Genomic DNA, 23,595 nt, shown 5'->3' on the forward strand with positions numbered 1-23,595 from the left:
TTTAACTTTAAAGTTACAACTCTAGTAATTTATTCAGACACCTCAACAGTTTAATTAATATCAGATTTATGTGACCTATATGAGTGAGATTAGGGGAAACAGACTTTCACTTGCCACGTTGTACTTAAAAATAGTAGGGATCACAATGCTGCACTTATTATAATGCCAACATTGGTGCAGACCTCTCTTTTTTTTTAGTCTACCAAGTTTTTCACTGTTTAGACTTTGGTTCATTTAGTCAGATGCAGGCTTTTTTTGACAGAGGTTATTCATATGTAAAAAGATGGCACAACTGTCATCTGTTTTCTAATGTTTTGGTTTTTGGTTGACAAGGTTGTAAAGTCTAACCTCTATCTGTATGTGAATGCATTTATATGCATATCCATGTCTCTGAAAATATATTCTTATGTCTAACACTACACTACCATTTATGTTTATTGTCACTTATTTGTATCTTATCAACAAAATAGTCTGCCAAATGAAGGGAAATAACTGTCCACAGTCTTGCTTCGCAAACCAGTCCCTCACTTATTGTTAATATCTGGCTTCTCCCTTTATTGTTCACTTTGCATAAACAAGGGTAAGACTTTCTTCTAGTACATCATAACACTATGGCTACACGTGACTTTATCATTTCATTATATAAGCATATTCATTTAGAAACTTAGGAATTTCATAATCTGCACACAAAACATTTTGCACCGACAGGTGTGTTTTAATACTTCAAACTGTTTCCTGCAAACAAGAAAAGGAAACATCATTTCTGTTAAAAATAAGCAAAAATCAGAAGTTGTTCCTGGATATCATTTATTAACACTAAAAGATGTGTTAGTTTAAGCAGATGTCAGAGCCAATCACTTTGAAATGTCTCCGTACAAAACATAAGAACAAAAAATGTGTGTTCTGTATTATATAATGTAAGCTACTCTGAACTGCATATTGATTTGTGAAACCAGGGGCATTTCACAAAATAATAATAAGAAAAAAAGATCTTGACAATTTCCATATAGTATGTCCATAAAATAACCAGAAGTCGACTTTTTCAATCAGCTGTGCAGGCCAAAAACAGTATCCGCAACTTATCATCATTTAAATGTCAAATATCTCAATAGGTTCATAGCTAAGTACTAAGCTAGCTGCCCTTGTGGGCCATTTTAAGCCTAACCAATGTCCCTTTCCAAGGTGAGAATTAAACCATGCACCTTCTGATGCGACTGTGAGGTAAACACATTAACCATTATACCAACCCCAAATAGTGGAAAATCTCTGTCAACGCAACAAACAGAAAAGTGCTTTGTGATACAGCAATGTGCAAAAACATATGTAAATATAGCAAGTGTTCCAACAACCATACTTGTCCACCTAAACTTAGGTGGACAAACAGCAGAACTCAAGTAATACACAGTGTTACAACTCTGCCATTTTGATAACACAGTGCTCTGTTTGCCTAATAAAATTTAGGTTCATAAGTCTGTACTTAGCTTATGACCAAAAGTCACTGAGAAACATAGATGTGACACCCCTCAGTACTGGCAGTATATTAGTTACTGCTGGTAGGATGTGACACCCTTGAGTATAGTCATTATATTAATTACCAGCAGCAACATTATTTCCACAGTTAGTGGTTGAATCTAGTTTCTTGTCCAGTTTTGAAATCTAGTTTTGACAGCAGACAGTGTGTTAGTTTGTTTGACCTGCAAGTGTTGTTTACTCCCAAGGCAGGGAATGCACTGGGTTATGGATTTGTCACACCTGAGATTTTTTTTTTCCATAATAAATCTTTATTGTTATATTATTTTCATACACAAGTAAAAACAAACACAAAATTTTAAGAGAAAAAATACAAAACAAAAGACTACTAACTAATATCACTAACTATCACACCAAACAAATATACAATATTTACAAGAATGCTTCCATGTAAACATTAAGAATAAAGAAAAAACAAAAAGTAGTTAATAACATTTCCAGTAATATACAGTTTAAATACAAAATTCTCTCCAAGCAAGTATATAAATGTGAATACCTTCAAGTTAAAAGTGTTATGCTAATATAATATTAAATATCTGTTCCCAAATTTTTGGGTTATTAATGTTTTTATTATTCGGACTTAAGAGTAGTTTATGAGCTAATATATGCCTTGTTGCCAAAACTCTAAAGCTTTCCCAAGATGTTTTAGATGGGTCTAACCAATTAGTGGCTATATAAAGCTTCATTAACAGAAAAATATTAATATATATAGTACTTTGTGATCTAGGGAGTTCTTTCAGAGGAATATGTAAAATCGTAAATTTCCATGACAACGTTGTACTTTGGTAACCCATCTTCTGAAGTTGCATCTTAAGGGAATTCCAAAGCTTATATATGCATTTACAGCTCCAGAACATATGAAGAAGATCAGCCGGTTGATTTTTACAGTATGTACAAGTTGGAGAGTTTTTAGAATTAAATTTATGCAGGGTAAGGCGTGTATAATATGCATTATTCCATATCATCAACTGGGTATACATCAATTTTTGAAGAGAAGTAGATTTGATAGTCAGGTCAATTGCTTTTAACATATTACTTTTGTCTGTCACTAAAATGTTCTCTTTCCAATAGGTGGATAACAGAATTTTATCATGAAATTTAAAGTCTTTAATTAATTTATTTGTTGTTTTTATATATTTAATATCCTGTTGGAGGGCTTGCCACAACTCAAAGCATTTATTAACATTTTCATCTTCAGGTTTAAAATTTATAAAGTAGCTCATAGCAAGTTCTCTAATTTGTCTCAAAATAACAAGATAATTTTTGGGTAAGTTAAATTCTTGTCTTATTTGATTGGCCGAGCGGTCCAGATATTTGTATATATCAATCAAAGTTAAATGAACTATTAGTGGAAACTTTTTAAGATCAATTAATTGATTGTTCAATTTTAAATTAGGATTCCTATGAAAGGGTTGAAAAACCATCATATACTGACCCAGATCCAAAGATTGAAATAAATCTTGTATAGCTATGTTAGTTTTAATGTGTTCAATAATCCCATAAATTTTCAAAGTATCTTTACCTAAAAAGGGTATTGCTTTAGGATTAATGTTTAACTTTAAAATATATTTATAATTCAAAATCACCCAAGTTGGTGTCCACTTAGTAGTAGTTGTATCATAGTTGGCAATTCTTAGAATTCTATTAGATTTCACGATTAGGTAGTACAATTCGAAGTTAGGCAACTCCAGTCCTCCTTTATTTTTTGGGGGTCATTAATTTATCATAAGATATCCTGTTTTTTTTTTGTTCCCAAATGAATTTAGCCAATTCTTTATGAATTTTTTTAAAAAATGTCTTCGAAAATATTAATTGGGCTGACCTAAAAATATAAAGTAACCGTGGTAACACATTCATTTTGACAATTGAAACTTTTGCTAGTAGTGGCAATCATAAATTTTTCCACCTCCCGAAATCAGAAATTATTTGGTCCCAAATTGTTTTAATGTTATTATTGTAGAAGTCTTTATTGTCTGTAGAAAACTCAATACCTAAATATTTAATTTTTTCTTTAAATGTTACCTGCCCAACCAAAGGCAATAACGAAAAAGGTTTAGGTGTTTTAAAAGGAAAAATAATGTTTTTTTCCAAGTTAATTTTGTAGTTAGAGACTTCTGAAAAATCATTAACAGCATTCAATAATTTGTCAGTGTCAGATATTGGAGATGCACCATAAATATTAAGATCATCCGCAAAAGCTGCCATTAAGATTTTAGTTCCATAAATTATTGGGACATTATGATAAACATTCTGTTTAATATATAAGAACAGAGGTTCAAGATAAAGATTAAATAGTAAAGGGGACAAAGGGCAGCCCTGGCGTGTTCCAGTCTTAATCTGTATTCTTTTGGAGAGGCCACACCTGAGATTTTTTTAATGATTTAGCAGTGAAGGTTGAGGTCCTTGACACAAGCCTTAGACTTCTGGTAAAGTGAAAGTGAACAGGTCAAGAAGGTTGAAAAGTATCTGAAAGGCTAAACAGAGACTACCCCTCAGGAGTCTACATGAGATAGACGAGAGAGACAGGAAAAAGGTTTTTAGTTTTTCAGGGAAACTTGCATTGTGTAGTCTAGAATTCTGCTATTCTTTTTGGTCCAGCTGGCTGTTAAGGAGGACAACAGGTTAAATAAGGGAAGAGAACAGAGGAACCAAGACAACATAGTACCAAGAAGAGATTTCCCAACTGTTAATGCATCTGCAAAGCATGACCACGATATACACAGATACTGTACTTAACTTTGATTTTCACCTGTGCTTAACTAGTGCAGACTATTGTCATGAAAATAACCCGCTTCTTACTTCATTGCCTATGCTGTATAATATGTAATACACAAGTCTGTGGATGTTCCTCTAAGAGGCCCCAAGCCTAAACGGATGACCACTGAATTAACAAACATTACAGTCATCTCAAACCTTGTCACGTATGACTTGCTGTGGACCGATTACACTTTTCTGTTCCAATATAGTAATTACCAAGAAGAAGACCTCAACTCATAATTGAAATTTGAATGCAACAGCAATATACACCCCAGAACTGCAAACAAAACAGTGAGGAAGAGAACACATTATTCAAAACTAACCACAGAATGGCTGCATGATGCACAGTAGTCAGCACTTCATAAACAGTGATCTCAAGCAACACCAAAACGTCTACTCACCTCACTTTAAATGAACAAAACTGTTTGTTTGCAAATCTCAAGCAACACCAAAATGTCTACTCACCTCACTTTAAATGAACAAAACTGTTTGTTTGCAAATCTCAAGCAACACCAAAACGTCTACTCACCTCACTTTAAATGAACAAAACTGTTTGCAAATCTCAAGCAACACCAAAACGTATACTCACCTCACTTTAAATGAACAAAACTGTTTGTTTGCAAATCTCAAGCAACACCAAAACGTCTACTCACCTCACTTTAAATGAACAAAACTGTTTGTTTGCAAATCTCAAGCAACACTAAAACGTCTACTCACCTCACTTTAAATGAACAAAATTGTTTGTTTGCAAATCTCAAGCAACACCAAAACGTATACTCACCTCACTTTAAATGAACAAAACTGTTTGTTTGCAAATCTCAAGCAACACCAAAACGTATACTCACCTCACTTTAAATGAACAAAACTGTTTGTTTGCAATAATATCCCAAAGAATGTCATGGTGCTGCATTCTAAAATGGACTACACTGGAGGTCAAAACAGAAAATAAAGAAGTGAACTCTTCAATGCGAGACAGAAGTTTCATTTCTCTTGATAGAATTCAAGAAAAAAGTTCAAGGTAAACCAGGAAAGGGGAATGACTGGATACAAGATGACAATTTCCTATGTAGATTTATGCCAGTTCTTTGAAAATGTGACAAACATTCCTTACAATTACATCTATATCCCACCCCCCATCTTCTCTAGGGATAACTAGAAATGCTCTATTTCTAGTATATGTGGTTCTTCTAATTAAAAAAATATGAAGAGGACTTAAAAATGCTTCAGGCTTTAACAATGAGTCAGTAACCACTGAAAGCATCATAGTCTAAAAACACATATTCTGAGTTAGCATTCTAGTCGTAGAAATAAATGTTCTAATCCTTTGCAAGTATGTCAGATCCCAGGTTTTTGTTAACATGAGCAAACCTATCAGCTTCTTATTGTTATCACTATAATGACCAGAGTGATAAACACTGCAAACATCACTACTGAACTTGTCCACACAATCCAGAGCTACAGTTACAGTTTAGAAACTGCTGATATATTGTGTACTGTGTTATACATCGCATTGTTGTGTTTCCACTTTATTCCACAGCTTTTTTTAATAAACTACCAGAAGCTTCAGCCAGGAACTATTAAAATGCTATGCAGGATAAATTGTGTACTATACTTAAATCTAATGATGAAAACAAGTAAATATTTGTCCAAGCAGTAAATCCCTCTGGAGTATGTCTTCTTGTATTTTATCCATGTTATAATGAGATGTCCCAGAGGATGAAGTGTGAGAGGATAATACATCACAGCAAGAGTAAAATATAGCAAGCCAGATGGTCAACTGACATTTATTGCACAATTTATGTATTTAAACTCTTATTAAAGTCTTATTTTAAATAAACTATATGAGCTATTTTTATCAATAGTACAAGGCTACAGATTATGCAGTTTCTATGGCACTGGATATAAGCACATCAATGATAACTGTAAGATATATACATTTACGGTGGGATAGGACAATGCCACTGTCCATTTTTTTAGTTGTACTTTTTTAATTCTGTTTTTTTTTCTTCCGATGGACTTTATAATGATGGCAAGTTCTGTCTGTATGGAGGGCTTGGTAACTTGTTTACCATTTTCTTTCAAGTAACTACTTCTGTCTTTTAGATGACTGAAGAAGCAACCAGTAACCAAATGGGTAGCAGGATTCAGAAAACTGTTATCCTACCACTTTATAATTGTGAACAGCATTTTACTTGTACACTGAAGCTACCTGTGAAATAATTACAAATAACTTGCAGGGAAAGGTGAAACCCATGCACAACGACAGTTGGTGTTTTAAGTCCAAAAAAAAAAAACAACTAATGCAACCATGCAGCTATGCATCATTTTCTTAAACCTACAGCCTTTATCTGCATCATTTTAACACCACTTTGACAAAACCCACTAACTCTATGGTACAGGCCGCAAACCATCCACACCATCATGTACTGGATTTTGCCACTGTACCCTCCTTTAATACATGTTATACCTCTGAAGTCAGTGCAACTTAAGGAGAGCTGAGTGTTTCCATTTTCTAGTGAATATAAGCTGGTGTATTTGGCTAGGTGTCCATAATTAGGTTTCATACACTACTCAATGTATGACTACCAAATCTTCAGCCTCTTTTTCTAATTCTACTGTCTGAGTCTTAACTCCAAATCCTTAAATGCAGAAGGCATTAATTACTGCTGCTATATCTCTCCTGACTTCTATAGTTGAAGAATAAATCCTCACTATATTGTATTACTTCTTTCTAAGCAAGTTAATCATACTGTGGCTTATATTAACATTTTACACAGTAAGATAACAAGGAGCTGTTTGGTACAATGTCAAGGCCTTCCACATATGTACCACTACACCCTTTCCAGATGTGCTGAGGCATTTACCCTTATGCTTTATATCATGTAGACGTTCTGCAGATAACATGCATGTCAACAGTCTGTCCACTGACAAGAGACAATAATATCCAATGGGACAATAACATTTTTAATGTACTGAGTGCAGTCACAGAAGAACTGTCATATTGTGAGACAATCTGACAAGTGTTTAGGTTTTGTTTTTTTTTTTTTTGTGTGTGTGTGTGTGTGTGTGTGTGTGTGTGTGTGTGTGTGTGTGTGTGGACACAGACTTTAGGCTTAGACAGTAGATGACAAGATGCTTTAGGGTGTCATCTCTACTGTTTCTCATATCATTTTCCTTATTCTAAAACAACACAGATGGTTGCATTCATTCAAAAAGTTCTCATTAATTCAATGCACACAGTTAATGATGCAAGGCGTAGGATAGAACTGTAATTCATGCATTGTACCTTCTTCCTCACAATATCCTTCCACTTTTCAAAGGTATTGTAGAAGGTATTGTAATTGTTTTTCTTTTTCAAATTCATGCTATTATTAATAAACTGTTTTTAGGGTGTGGTCAGAAACAGGGGTATTGGGCAGGGCCACTAAAATGTGGGTACTAAATTTTAAAAAAAGTGCACGTTGGTGTAAGTATCTATATGTTGCCATCATGCAGATGCATGTCTGGTTGAATCTATTGCCTTGAGGTAGAATGTGTGCTTCCACATATCCTGACAGAATTAAAGTGATATGTGATATTGAATTTAAGCAGTTGCCATGCATTGCTGAGCATCTAGGTAGAAAGTATGAGAGAAGCATTGCAACACATACTGTTGTTGAAGAGCTTGTGTCAGTAAAAAGACACAATAATATTTTAAAAATCCTGTACAGAAAGGAAATCTTGTGTGCTACTACATTTACCTGTATGATACAGTCAGCTCAGATTAGACACATAGTGTGATGTAAGTTCCGATGAGATTTGTATGGAGAAAAAAATTGTGAGTAACAAAAACTAACTTTAAAGGAGAAAATGATAAAGGATATACAAAGACCTGTCTGAATGCAATTTTTGAGCTTGACCAATGAGCATAATAGAATCAGTCATTAATAATTATGGGTTTAATTCAGAGGGATGTGCCTTCATGCATAGGAAACCATATGCAGTGAGGAAACAGATGTATGATTTGACAAGCCTTGCTTTAAAGTTTAGAATGGAGCAGGAAGACAGAATTTCTTAGACAACAAAAACACACTCAAATTGAGCAGTGCAGTGAGACCTACTAATCGTGAGGTTATGTAGCAAGGACCATTGTAAATTATGTATGTGCAAAGCCATGCATCTACAACAGTCTATGCTATGAAAGAGCTGTATGTGAATGCAGGGTAATACATTGTTGTGCATATGTGCTGTCGGCACAGGATAGGTGGAACAACACATGTAGCCTGTAAAAAAGAAAATACAAAGGATGACAAAACTAATGTTGTTGTTGTCGTTTGTCTTTTGGCTTTTCCTGGTTAGGGGTCACTACAGCGGAACTCCGGTCCGCTAATGATTGGCAGTAGATTTTCACAAACGTCGAGGTGCCAGCTGGACGTCCAACCTTCAACGAAGGCACACCCATTTACTCATGTCTTTCAAATGCCCACCCAACCATGGGGAGGACATGCAGACTCCACACAGAAGGCACTCCCTGCACTCCAGCCGGGAATCGAATGGGAGAACCTCTTGCTGTGAGACAACAATGCTACTGCTGCACCACCACGGGTAATGATGACAAAACTAATGAAAACACATATATTAAAAAAATAGAAACAATCACTCACTTTACAAGTTAACCTGGTCTCCAGCATGTATAGTTTTAAGATATTCTACCCTATGTCAGAGCTCAGAATGTATAAGTTACCTTGCACCTCCAATCTACTGCTCAGCCTGAAATATAGGCTGATGGGTTTCCCCTACATGATTACAAAGATCAATTTTTCAGTTCACCATACATTGCAAATTACATACTGAAAATGGTGAGCTGAAAAATCTTAGAAAACACAAAAGAATCTTTTGTGGTGTAGCACAAAGTACGGTATGTTGTTGTTCTTCTTTCGGCTTTTCCCGGTTAAGGGTCGCCACAGCGGAATGCCGGTCCGCTAATGACTGGCAGTTGATTTTTACGGTGCTGAGGTGCCAGCCCAATGCCCAACCTTCAACGAAGGCACACCCATTCACGCATGTCTTTCGAATGCCACTCGACTGCTGGAGGGACATGCAGACTCCACACAGAAGGAGCTCCAGCCGAGGATCGTATGGGAGAACCTCTTGCTGTGAGGCGACAATGCTACCGCTGCACCACCATGATTTCCTTAAAAGCCTTCACATTTGATTAATAGTATCATTGTCAAGGACAAATGCAAAGAAACACAGCTTATCCAAACAAATATTTGTTAAGCCTATAATTAAAAACAATATCATTACATTAAAGACTTAATAATTTCTATGAGACATAGAGTAAAGTCTCGTTTGTCAAGTTTCTTTATAATGTCATTTGTTTACTTTTCAAGATTGGCTTAATACTTACAGCCACATTCAACCCAGGGATCTTATCTACATCCAACCTTAAAATCCAATTGTATTCCGCCTTAACCATTATACCAAACCTTCTCCCTAATGGGAGTAGTGGAGTAAGTGGAGTTGAGTGAGCTTCAGGTAAAAGTACGGTATACATTAGTTAAATAAAGTAACTGATATATGCTTGTAGTTTGAGCCACAACATTGGTTAAGCAGATGTAGTTCAATAATTTAACTCTCTTCTGACAGTTTCAATATGTTAAACCACACCAGCATAAAGTTTCTGCATTATCACAGAAGAAATGTCTCTCCTTCAGTGGATCACCATCCACTACACATATATAGATGGTGGATTCATACATCACAAAGCTATTACTTGGCTGTTTAACCACAGTATTATGGACTCTAGGTCATCACAGTTATGGAAGTCTATAAAAGTTGTGGTTATCCAAAAGGGCTGTGAATCAAACCAAGTTATCAGTTATAGACCTGCTGCATTCCTATGTCCCACAGCAAAGGTGTTAGACAAAGCTGTCGCTTTCAATAAATTTCCTAGCAATTCAAGTGCCCTCTTCTGTCTGAAATGCAAAACAATTTCAGATTAATCATGATAGAAACAATGCTCTGTATGCAGTAACAAATCAAAATGCAACCTTTCATGGCAGGCATAACTTTCTAGAAGTTTCCAAATTTCCAAATTTTCAGAATGCTTGTATTAAACTGGAAATTTCATTCTGTGAGACACAATAAGGTCACAGGAGTGTTGGCCTTAAAGGTCAGATGTGGGTTTATTACCATCTGTTTATCTAGTTTTGATTGTTATCTAGTAGTTTTATTTATTTGTAAGTCACTACTTGAGTAGTGATCCTTCTTTTCTCTCAACTTCAAGGATGACATGCTTGTTTCCACACAAATATATGGCATGTTTATTCCCACAAGAAGAGGGGGTGACTTTCACAGGAATTGCTCACTTTGGTTTTTGGCTGTAAAATCAACAAAGCACTCCTCTGCATTTTGTACATTAATGTGTTGCAGAAGAAGCTGTCACAAAATATATAAATGTGGGACTCAGATCTATGTAGGAGCTGTCTTCCTGTGCCCATATAATTATCACTGTCATGTAACTTCAACAGCTAGGTGTTACCTACAGTATTAGAAAACATTTTACCGAGATTTGTCATGACTGCACACAACTGAGCTCATATACCTGATACAAGGGATACATAAACATGGTTCATAGGTACTTACTAGGGTAATGATCCATGAGGTTCGCTGCATTCTAGACATGCATCCCCAATAAGTTTCTGCCATTAGTATTTTTACCTGTGATCACTCCAGAGTCCTTTGTAATAATCCTGGATCCCGGATTCGCTCCTGTGCATGCAACACATCAGGCAATGAGCACCCTTTGGCACTCATTCCCATAGCAGTTATGGGTTTTAAGGGATCAGGTTGCTATCCTGAGGTCCACCCCTCCTCAGAGAAGCACCACACACTCGCGCACACACACACACATTCACACCTAGGGCCAATTTAAAGAGTCCAATCCACCTACTGCATGTCTTTGGAATGTGGGAGGAAATTGGAGCACCTGGAGGAAACCCACATGAATGCAGGAAGGACATATAGACTCCATACAGAAGGCACCCCAGCCAAGAATTAAATCGGAGAACCTCTTGCTGTGAGGCAACAATACTAACCACTACACCACTGCGCCATCCCCTTTGTAATAATAGCATGAATAATCCAGTGGTAGGCAGACGTTTACACCACCCATGACCATAAGGAACAAGAGTACAAAGTTCATCCTCCCTCCAAATTATTTGTGTTTGCACTGTTTTGATTTTTGTTTAAGAAGGTACAGTAAGATCACCGTTTGCTTCTAAAGTGATGTAGGTTACAAAACTATTGTGTGACTGTGGAGTTATTGTATATAAGTAAGAGAGGGTAACTTTCACAGGAATTACTTAATTTGGATTTTTGGCTGTTTTTGTTTTGAGGGAAGCTTTGTTCGATCTATAAAAAACAACAAAGCACTCCTCTGATTTTTGTTGATTAATGCATTGTATTAGAAGCTGTCACAAACTGCTATTCATTATCTCATTTGAGAAGGCTCCATCTTTCAAATTGCAAACATTCTGGTGAAGAAGCTTTTCACACAGAAAACTGGCTCAAATGACGTAAGGTGCAAATCCAACGCTGACTTCTCCAAATACTACAGATATGACAGATGTCAATAGTTGAGTGACACTTAACAGATGACATAGATTCATGCTGTCTAGGAATGCAAACTTTCCCCGTCTGCAAATATTAGCCAACAGGCATAGTATATTTCCTAATGAGCAAGATGTTTCTTGAGATGTAGACCGCTATGTGGAATTACAAGGAAGAGTCTGAGCTTTAGGTTCTAACCTCAAGTCAAATTAATTAACCAGGAAAAAGAAGATGCACAATCAGTGCCAATGCTACTGAATGGCTACTTTGAAATTTTAAGTAGTCTGATCAAGTCTCCAAAACTTTTAAGAGTATTGGATTCTTTACAATGCACGGCCTTAAAGTCTTATAGTCAGATGTTACTATTAAGAAAAGCATAGCATTGACTATATGGATCTTTGCTGACAATTTGATATCTTTGTTCCTGAAAATACTATCCAGATACATCATCTCTTTCCTTCTAAAAAGGCAGTGTCTTAATTTCATGTCTACAATCACCACCTGAAGAGATCTTTGAGCCTAGAAAAGTCAAGTCTGTCACTGCCTCCAATTCTTCCACATCTGTTTGCAAAGAATTGCTATAAATTATTTAAGTTTGTTTAATTTTTAGCTTCTTCGATGTTGAAAAATAAGCCAGCTTTTGCACTTTCATCAACAGGATGTTCCAAATCTTCTTCACCTTCATCCATTAGGGTGCTGTCATCTATGGATCTAAGCTTGCTAATATTGCTCCCAGCAGCTTTGATTGCAGCATCTGATACTTCTAGCCCAGCATTCTGAATAATTAGGGTGACTATCTAGAGACCCGTCATATTTCTTTATCAGTCCCAAACCCGTTCTTACTTATTTAGTTCTAACTCTTCTTGTTCTATGTACAGATTCTTCAGATGAAAGGTAAGGAGATCAGTTATCCCCATTTCACTAAGAACTTGGCACAGTTTGTTATGGTCCACTTAGTCAAATGCATTTGAATAAACAGAAGTATATATTTTTCTGCAACTCCCTTTCTTTCTCCATTATCTAGAGGATGTTGACAACTTGATCTCTGGTGCCTCTGTTCCTTCTAAACCAGGATGTTCATCTGGCATGTTTTGGTCTATATATTGATGTAGTTTGGCTTGTTAGATTTTGAACATTACCTTAGAGCATTACCTTGCTAGCATTTGAAACAAGTACATTTGTTAGATAAATTCAGCACTCTTTAGCACTGCCCTTATTTTGGATTGGATTACAAATAGACGTTTTCCAATCAAATGGTTACTGCCAGGTTTTTCATATTTTTGGCATGATTTACATGTATCTCACACCCACACACAAACACATGGTAGTTTTTGGATATATATATATACACACACACACACACACACACACACACATATTGATAGACAGATATAGATATAGATATATATAAAACAGATTCTTGTAGTGAGATGCAATAACGTTCTAACAGCCTTAGGTGATAAAAGTCTCCCACCTATATTCATTTATTTATTTATTGACATTTGATTACCAGGAAAGTCTGATTGGTAGAAGTCCATTTTTAGCAGAGGCTCTGGGGGAAAAGCTTCAAATTATTGCAAAACATTTTAAGAACAATAATTTTACAATTCTCAAAAATAAAATAAAAACATCTGCAGTTAAAATAATTAAAAAAAACTAAAAATGGCTAAGAATCAAAACAAGCTATATGACAGTCATTTAATATTTAGAGACATTTTAGACAGTTTGCAGAGAAATTAAAGGTAAGTTAGCCTAATACAAATACAAATTGCAATATGAAATGAGGGAAAAAAACAGACATAGTATATTTAGAGAGAAAGTCAGGGAAAACAATTTGGCAGAAGTAATGAAGTAAGTGAGTGAAGAAGAGAGAGTATGGAGGTATAAGGAATGAAAAGGTACTTGTTCACATTTAGGTATACAGTTTATACCTAAATGCGAACAAGTACCTAAATGTGAACAAGAAGGTATATAGTTTATTCTGGTTTTGAGCAAGAACAGTTCCAGATTTTTGCTAGGAAGTCTTTCAGAGTAATTTTGAAAGATGGGAGGGATTGTATTGACCTGATGGATACAGGTAAGGAGTTCCAGGAATATTTTAGCCAGAAAGTCTTTCAGAGTGATTTTGAGAGGTGGGAGGTCATTGACCTGATGGATACAGGTAAGGAGTTCCATGCCTTAGCAACCATGTATTGACAATGCCTAGCAGGTTTAATAGGTTTGTAGAATGACAGGCGTTTGGTCACTGGATCGCAAAGACAGACTGGGAACATAGCTGTGTAGAATGTTCTTTTTTAGTGCTGGACAGGCAGATGGATGCTGGATAATTTTATAGGTTGTAAGAAGCTGTGTATATGTTAGCTAATGAGGCAGTTCTAACCAATTTAGGCTCTTTAGTGCTATACAACAGTGGAGTCTTAAAGGATAGTTGCTGCAAGTTTAGCAACTTTGTTATAGCATTGTACAAGTTTTATTTTGTGAAGCATGAAGGTTAGTAAGGATGTGAAAGCCGTAAAGAAGTGTAAGGAGGAAATAAGTAGTGGCAAGTGTAGTTTTAGTTGTGTTGGTGACAACGGTCTTTGGCTCTGTAAACCATCCCTAGTTTCTGATGGGTTTTTCTTATGCAATTTTGTATATGCAAGTATAAGATTATTATCCATTATCACCCCTAAAAATTTTCTATGAGAATGGTCTTTAATGGTTGCATGACCAAGAGAGAGGACTTTACGTTTTGCTTTATCTTGAGAGGGGGATTTGGGGAAAAAGGTAATGGTTTGGTCTTTTTTGGGTTGAGCATGAGTTGTGAGTTATGAAGCCAAATTTCAGTGACTGTTAAAGCTTCTTGAGTTATTTTTGAAGGTGTTGCATATTGTCAGATGTGCAAATAAGAGTGGAATCATCTGCATATTGTATTAGGGTAGCCTGTTGTGTGGTTGTATAGAGGGTGTTGGTGAAAATGTTAAAGAGGAGGGTATCAAGGATAGAGGCTTATGATACACCGGTGGTGATTGGGGGGTAAGGAGAGAGAATAAAGTGATATTTTACTGAATGATACCTATTGGAGAAGTAGCTTTTGAACCACAGAAGTATCTATATAGGTTAGAAGGGCAGTGCTAGTAGTATGGGAAGGATGGAAGCGAAGTTTTTAGGGGATATTCATTCTTCCTGCAGGAGATAGTCCAGCACTTGTCTGAATACATTTTTCTAGTATTTTGGTGAGGCGAGATAAGATTGCTCTAGGTCTGAAGTTATTAATGTCTGTTGACTTGCCTCCTTTGTGCAGAGGGGTAAATATGTGACTTTTCCCGAAAGAGGGACCATGGGATTCTTAAACTGACCAATTTATAAGGATTGAGACAGGACAGGCAAAGATACTGGCTGCTGTCTTAGGTACTCACTTGGAAGGTCATCAGCTGAGGTAGAGCATGGTTTAAGTTTAATAACAGATTTATATAGGATGAGGGCACAGGTTTGAAGGTGAAAGCAGATGTGGTGATATGTGACTGTTGGGCAGGGTTGGGATTGGATGTTGAGGATTCCTTGGTTTGAGATGCCATACTATCTATAAAATAACAGCTGAACTTTACCAACGTATCACTCAAAATTGCGATAGAGGGTTTGGACTGAATTTTTAACCAGAACGTAAGATTTCTTTAACGGATGTCCACATTTTTTAGGGTTGTGTTTAGTATTAATCTGAAAGTTATTATAGAATTTTTTTGTCTTCATTTATTTGCTTTTTAGTAGCACTGTGAAGCATTCTGAAGGTTTCAAAACACTGCGGTGTTTTATATTCCTGCTGTTCTTTCCATGCTTTTTCACTATCCTGCATTAGCATTCTACTCTTTTTGGATAACCAAATTGCATTATTTGTTTTTAGTCTCTTCCTTCTAGGAGGTGTCCAAGGCTATTACTTAGAATATTTAGAAAAGTTGCATTGAATTCATTTACAGCATCGGCTAAGGGGTGGATTTTAGGAAGTTCTAGTTAATAGGTGATAATGTAGCAATGAATATTTCTGGTTTAAACTTGAAAAGGTTGCATGTTGTTTTATAAATTTGCTGTTTAAATGGATGTGTGAGATGTCTGGTCATAAGACTGGGAGATGATCACTGAGAGAGTCGAACATTGTACCTGTGGTGGAATATTTGCTAGGTTCTAATACTAGGATCTAGTCTACTAGGGAATTTGATGTTGTGCTTTAATGTGTGGGGCTATTAATTAGTTGTGTGAAACCATATAAGTTCATGCTAGATGTAGTGAAGTTGGAGTTTACGTCCAACCAATTGGCATTCACATCACCTAGTAGTATTTTTCCATTTGGAAATGTTATGAATATCCAGTTTAGGATATCGTCCAATATCGCTGTATTGTCGCCAGGAGGGATATAAAGGACAGCAATACATATTTGTTTATAATTGTTTATTTTGAGGAAAGCAAGCAGCAGCTCTGCTGATCTGGATTTTGGCATTGGTTTGCTATAAGGGGAAATTTGGTAGGTGTTGGGAAATATTAAAGCAATACCACAATCTTTTATAATTATACGATCATTACGGATGATATTATAGCCAAGAGGTATAACTTCTGAGTCATTTATGCTGGGTTTAAACTAAGTTTCAGTTACATTGAGAATGTCAGGCTTATGTTGGGTAATCCAGGCATGTAGTTCAACAGTTTTATTTCTTATGCTTCTAACATTTATTGCAGCAAAAAATTAAATCACAAGGGTTGGGGATTGGTTGTTGTTAGGTTAGAGTTGTGTGTGGCAGAGAATTATCTTTGTGTTCATTGTGATAGATGGGGTCAGGATTAGGGTGTTTATCTCCTCCTAGAAATATTTTAGAATAGTGGGGGAATTGTTCATACTTGTTTTTTTTTTTTTGGAGAAAATTATTGCACTTCATTTTGTTTTGGTTTGTGTTAAAGTGCATTTAATTAGTCTATATTTGAAATAAAGTGAGAGGCAATATTAAATAGGTTTGGTGCATGTGTGGACAGTGTAAAGAGGGAGAATGGATAGGTGGTTGGGACAGAGTTGGAGAGATGCTGAGACCTATTACTGAGTCATGGTAGGATGAAACATGGCACAGTAGGAGAAGAAGAATAGAAGATAAGCTGATGAATAGCGATCTGTATTTTACAGGGTGTCAAATAGAGGGGAAATAGCAATGAAGAAGGAAACAAGAAGGTGCAGAGCAGGAGGTGATTCAGTGATGGCGGATCTGAAAAGCTGGTAGAGGATGGGTAAGGAGAGAAGTATTTTCGATAAAAGAAGAGAGTTAAGGTGTCCTGGTATCATCTCTGGAATGTGGTATGAAAGGCTAGAGTATAATGATGTAGTCAAAATAAGAAATAAAGAGTATTTATTTGGGAAAAGTAAAAGATGCATTGTGGAATAAGGTACTATTAGAGATGGTTGTGATTACAAATGTATCTAGTGCAAAGAAGTTTGGGAGGGAAAAGATAGTTGTGAATGGGGCTTAAAATGAAATGGAGATAGGGAAGTAGGAAACAAGAAACATAAGTATATGTATGGAAGTAGGTCACTTGGGGAGGGTTTTGGAATAAGGGTCACAAGAGAAATGTGTATGTAGAAACAATAGTGTTTGAGTAAGAGGGAATGTGTGGGAATTTGGGGTAGGGCTGGGGAGCGTAGCAGGCTTCCTTCCCTCAGGTCAAATTAAAACTGAGAGGAATCCGTGTATAGCCAGTAAAGAGCAATTAACAAAGAGATAAAAAGTAAAATATGTTTTCTCATTTCCTGAGGCCAAATAACTGACATATGCAGTATAGTATACTGATCAAGAAAAATGGGACAGTGGACAACTTAGTAAAAAGTCCTTAGAGTACACAGACTATTTCACAGAGACTTTCAATCACAGAGCAGGCATGTATTTGACTGATTAAAATTAATACACAGCAATGTAAAGCCTCTTTGAGAAACACTATTGGATTAGAAAAATTCTTTGGAACTGGATTTTTATTTATTTATTTTTTTATAACTCATTAGTTCACTTACCAAGGGGCCTAATACCAACAGAGCTCAAACACTCTTGGAGCCCTTCTATGCTCTCCAGCTAATCCCTTTGGATTTCCATTCCATTCATCCTGGCTTAGGTCTGTTGGCTCCACCAGGATGGTGTAGCATATGTGACCACAACTATTTGGGACCTGCAGCTTTATTCATACACTCCATCATTAATATGTATCAATATGTATCTGCTAAGCTCACCCCATAGGCAGAATTCAGCATGTTAAATGACCTACTGCCACTATGTTAGTCATCTGTTATTACTTCTTTAAGTATATGTGTGGATCACATAACTGAGTCTAAATGAATCTATATTTTTTCCATTTTACTATCATGATTAACTATTACTACTTTGAATGTTTGCTTTGATCTTGTAATTTCTCAAAATCTGCCTTAACATAGCTTTCTCCCCAGGCTACCACTGAAATGGGGTGAACAACCCTGTCAGAATTTCCCAGTCAAGAAATACAAATAATTTAATAATAAAAATAAACAAAATATATAGCTTTAAAAATAAATGCATGTCATAATCTTCATGAAGAGATGTTTCAAACAAGAAATAAATCATTAGGAAGTATTCAAAAACATCTAACGTACTGGACAATCCTATTTCTAGCAGGATTGTTCAGTGCATTATAAGAGAGTGATTTGAAGACGGAAGTAGTGCTACAGTGTTATGAAGACTCCATCAAGTATAGTTACAGTGGTCTTGCTGGGATATTTCTGCATATAAATGTGGCAGTTAGACAAGGAGCAGCCATGTGTTCTACTCCAGAACTCTACACTGTAATCAGATTCCTGTAGTACAGTGATTCAAAGGTGAGCTCTGCCACATTATTAATGGATTGAAAAAAATGGGGATGTGCACCATCTTTTCACAGTTTTTCTATGGCAGGAATGGGGCTGTTAGCACTGCAGCAGGTAAGTGCTACAAGGCTGTGAAAGTGTGTGTGTGTGTGTGTGTGTGTATATATATGTGTGCGTGTGTGTGTGTGTAGGAATGTGCGTGTCTGTAGGTATCTGTGCAGCAGTGCTGCATGTATTGGTGGGTGGTACACTTAAACAGCTGTATTAAATGTTCAGTTCAGAGACATGCAATATATTACATGCTTTTACTCAATGTGACTTATGTCTCTGAATCACTTTTTATGACCATAGTGCTAGCAGAGCTCACCAGTGAACTATTAGTGCTGCAGTGATAACTGATACCCAAAACACAAAACAAAATAAAATCATTTTATTACTACTGTTATTGAAACAAAGTTATTTTACTGTTATCTTCACTGTTAATATTACAATGTAAGTGGCCTCCTGCAGATACTATTTTGTGATCACTGGTGATGGTGGGGACCATGTCCAACCAAAATTACAACTCAAGTTCACATTTTCCAAGATTGGTGTTCAGGTCATCCCCCTTATATCCAAGGTCACTTTATCCTCCAAGACATTTTAAAATGACCAGTATCCCAAGAGTCCTTATAAAATGAGTTGATTCTTATTTTGTTATGTATTGCATACAGGCATTCATAAATTCTTTGAGACATCGTCCTTTTAGTTTTATTCATATGAATCCATCACAAGTTAACTATGTGGCCAAATATATTGCCCTTGTGCAGTTGCAGTGATGTCAGCTGACTTGCTAAAGGAAACCAGCTTCAGAGAAGACTCATATTGCTCAATCTTCAATACCTAAAATTTAGTCCCCTTTTGCTGACAAAGCAGGGACTGTTATGGCACTTAACTAACCCAGATTTGATCACAAAAGGTCACCAGCTATCCTTTACAATGTTTGTAAGTCCCTCAGAATAAATGTTGAAGGCCAGTGAAAAGGCAATTACAAAATCTTTGACAAGACAATCAGTGAACAGCCCATTAAGAACTTCCTAAAATTTGAAATGAGTAACCTTTCTCTTTAGGCATATCATCTAATACACCGCTGATGTACGTTTCATCATAACCTCTATCTACAAGCTTAAGACTGAAAACTAACATTTTTCTTGAAAACATCCTGCTTAGACACATTGCCTGATTATTGATCACATTGTGCTGTCTGTGTATTAAATGATGACTATCCATACGGTATACATAGGTATGTCTAAATATATATATATATATATATATATATATATATATATATATATATATATATTTAGAAAACTCTTTTCTAAATACTTTAAAATGAAATGCACCTATCTTACTATTAGAAAGCAATTTCAAATCCAAGAAGATGAATTTTCATTTTTGTGTTATCCTACAAAACTAACAAGAAAAAAAAAACAGTACTGTCAGTTCCATAAAAAATTTATTCAGCTCATACTCTTCCCCTCCCCAAAGCAAAAAAAGAATCACTAAAAAGTAATATTAAATAATCCATAAACCTTCTGTAATATTATACGTGTAAAATGTTCCATCTTATATAAAATGCACTAGTTTGGCAAATGTTGGAGCTACTGTAACCCTACCGTCACTGTGATAGTATTAGTAAAAAAATTGAAGAACCAGTTTGAATAATGTACAGATATACTGTTTTATCATCAATGGAGTAACATCAGTCTAAAATATTCAGTCATAGATCGTATACAGCTATAGACACACACACACACACACACACACACACACACACACACACACACACACACACACACACACACACATTCAGATTCCTTTGGTTAAACTGGTTAAAAACAGAGAACGAACACCTTTACAAGTAGGGTATGCACACATTTGTTTGTAAAGTTGAAATTCATTTTGGTATGTTGTCCTTTGGTTCCACCAGTTTAAAAAGGAATACATAAGCACAATTGAAGGGAGGGCAGTTCAGTTTTTGTATACATCGATTAGAGTGTCACAAAAGAGAGAGAGAGAGAGAGTCTGCTTGTGAATACACAGAGAGGACAGCAGTGTGGTCAGATTTAATAAAGAAAAGTAAAGTAGTAAGTGTCATTGCTGGTGATGTTACGTTCTGCTACAATCACTGGGTCTAGACATTAATTAGTTTCCTACCTACTCCTAAAAGAGACAACTGCACCTCATGACAGCACAGGTTGTATGGCATTCAAGGCTAAAAACAGAAAGGAAGGAAGGACCATGAATAGAATGCTAGTTTTACTCATACATTTGAGTTTTTGTATATCTATTTTGTCATACCAATGTGATACTGTTTACTTTAAAGATTGTCTGCTATTGCTTTCTGCATTAGCTTATATTTGTGTGTAAGCTCAGCATATTGATTCATCAGCAGGAGTAGGTGTTATTCAAATTCAATAAATGATGCATCTTGCAGCAGGAATGGGGCGAAATTATAGGAGATTCCCAGTGCTAGAAGAAGAGAAACATTTCCAGCTATGCTCAGGACTGTTGCACCATGTCCAAGTGACACTAATGCTACATTAGTAATGTGCTTTGACTTCTAACAAGGGACACCCTGTGCAAATCCACCTCATGTCCAGTCTCTGCCATGGCCAGTGGCACGTCAAATGACAAACCCATACTGGAGGGCTAGCTTAATGTGTCACATGGATGTACCTATACAGGAAACATTTGCCAGCAGTGACCACAAATACAGTATTGTCTTGTGCTGCTAATAAAGGTCACTGTCTAATTGCAGAATGTCCTTCTGCATGCCAGTGAACACACTTAGAAGTGTCACAGTGTTGAGTGTACCAGCTAATTTACACCTGGATCCCACTCTGCTCATCTACTTCTTGATAATTATTAAACTAATACAAACCAGTACATACTATCAGTTTGAACTGAAGCCGCACTTCCAATACCAGAGTCCATTCACCTACCTCTGACCTGCAGCTTCTTAACCCTACAAGCTGGCTGATTGTTTTTTTTGTTTTCAGGTCATCCTCAGTCTGTCTGTGTCTCTGCCCACTCCATTCACCCTCTGGGCTCCCTCCGCTCCCCACCCTGGCCCCAAATCCACCTGCCCCCACTACTCCCACTTTTATCTAACAATTGACGCACCCTGTAATCAAAATAGGCCAGTCGCAACTATACCACCCCACCCCCACCATTACAATACAACACATATCCACCTACAAATTCAACTCCTCTAACACCTCCCACACACACACACACACACCTTCCTATCTTACTTAACTCCTCCTCTACCACATACCCACAAACTCACAGCAACCACCTCCCCCTATATCTCACAGCACACACTAACTACACACTGTTAGTCCCACTCTAACAACACACTACTATATCACACAATGTTACATCCACTAAAACACACACCATTAAATCCACTAAAACACAAATCATTGACGATCCTCTCTCTCCGCACAACCAACCTATTCACACTAGCCCTTCTCTATCATTTAACTAACTTCCACACCCCCATCCACTGTGACTAACCCCCCCAATTCCATCAGCAACACTTCACTGCCCATATCCCACTACTACAACTTCGAAATTTCTCACACCCTCTACAACAACACAAAACTAGACTACCTCCTTCTTAAATACCACTGAATCAGCTACAAAAATGAACCGCTACTTAGAAACCACAAAAGCTAAGCAAACTTATAAAAAACTTATTTAATATACTATCAAAACTAAAACTCAGTGGTGACATCCACCCCAACCCAGGCCCCAAGACTACCAACAAACTAGCACTTACACCTCACATAACTCCATCACCAACAAACTAGCACTTACACCTCACATAACTCCATCATACCCCCACCCCAAAGGACACTCCCTGCTGTTCCTCAGTATAAATCTAAAAAGTATACTAAACAAAATCTATGACCTCCATGCATTAATTGACTTGTGTTCCCCTGACATAACCATTTTGACTGAAACCTGGCTTAAGCCACATGTCAAAAATAATGAAATACTTCCCCAGGATACAACTTATACAGACTTGATCGTCAAAATAAACATGGAGGAGGTGTAGCAATAACGTTTAAACAAAATCTAGCCCTAGAAGTTATCAATATCACACTTCCTACATCTAGCAATGCTGAATTGCTCATCTCCAAACTGAATGTCAACAAAAACAAAACACTAATCATAGTGGGTATCTATATCCCACCAGGAGATAACACTGGCACAGTTGAAGACATACTTCACTGGCTATCCACAACCTTCCACCAAGAAACCATCATTATGGGTGACCACAACACTGACTGGTCCACCTATAATTCCAGTAATCCATCCAATTTCATAAACCTATATGGTTTTTCCTAACTCATACAAAACCCAACAAGAATAGACAAAACCTCCAACAGTTAATCCATCCTGGATTAGACTCTCACAAATAAATATAACACATCCATTTTTGCAGGTTGCTTCCCCAGTACCATAACTGATCACCTACCCACATACCTAATCAGAAAAAAATTTCAGTCCACCCAGATAAATAGTCTATAGGCTAATCCGCAACAAGAAGAAATTTAACAACCACACTTTCTACTCCCTCCTCCAACAAGTCTAGATGGGATTCTGACTTAAGCAGGCAGACTTTATCGAGGCTGTAATCCCAGCAGTGACCTCCACAGGTGCGTCTATATCCATGGTTGTGGTTGTTCCCTCCCCCCAGTGTTGTAAACAGAGCCATTGTGTCATCAAGCTGTGCCACCGGTATCTTGCCATCATTGTCAGCCACAGCAGACCTGCTTACTAACGTCAGCTGTTTGTAGATCCACCTACACCAGTGAAACCCATGA

The sequence above is a fragment of the Protopterus annectens genome, chromosome 9.part0 (assembly GCF_019279795.1).
Source record: "Protopterus annectens isolate FY-2018-M chromosome 9.part0, PAN1.0, whole genome shotgun sequence".
Taxonomy (NCBI): Eukaryota; Metazoa; Chordata; order Ceratodontiformes; family Protopteridae; genus Protopterus; species Protopterus annectens.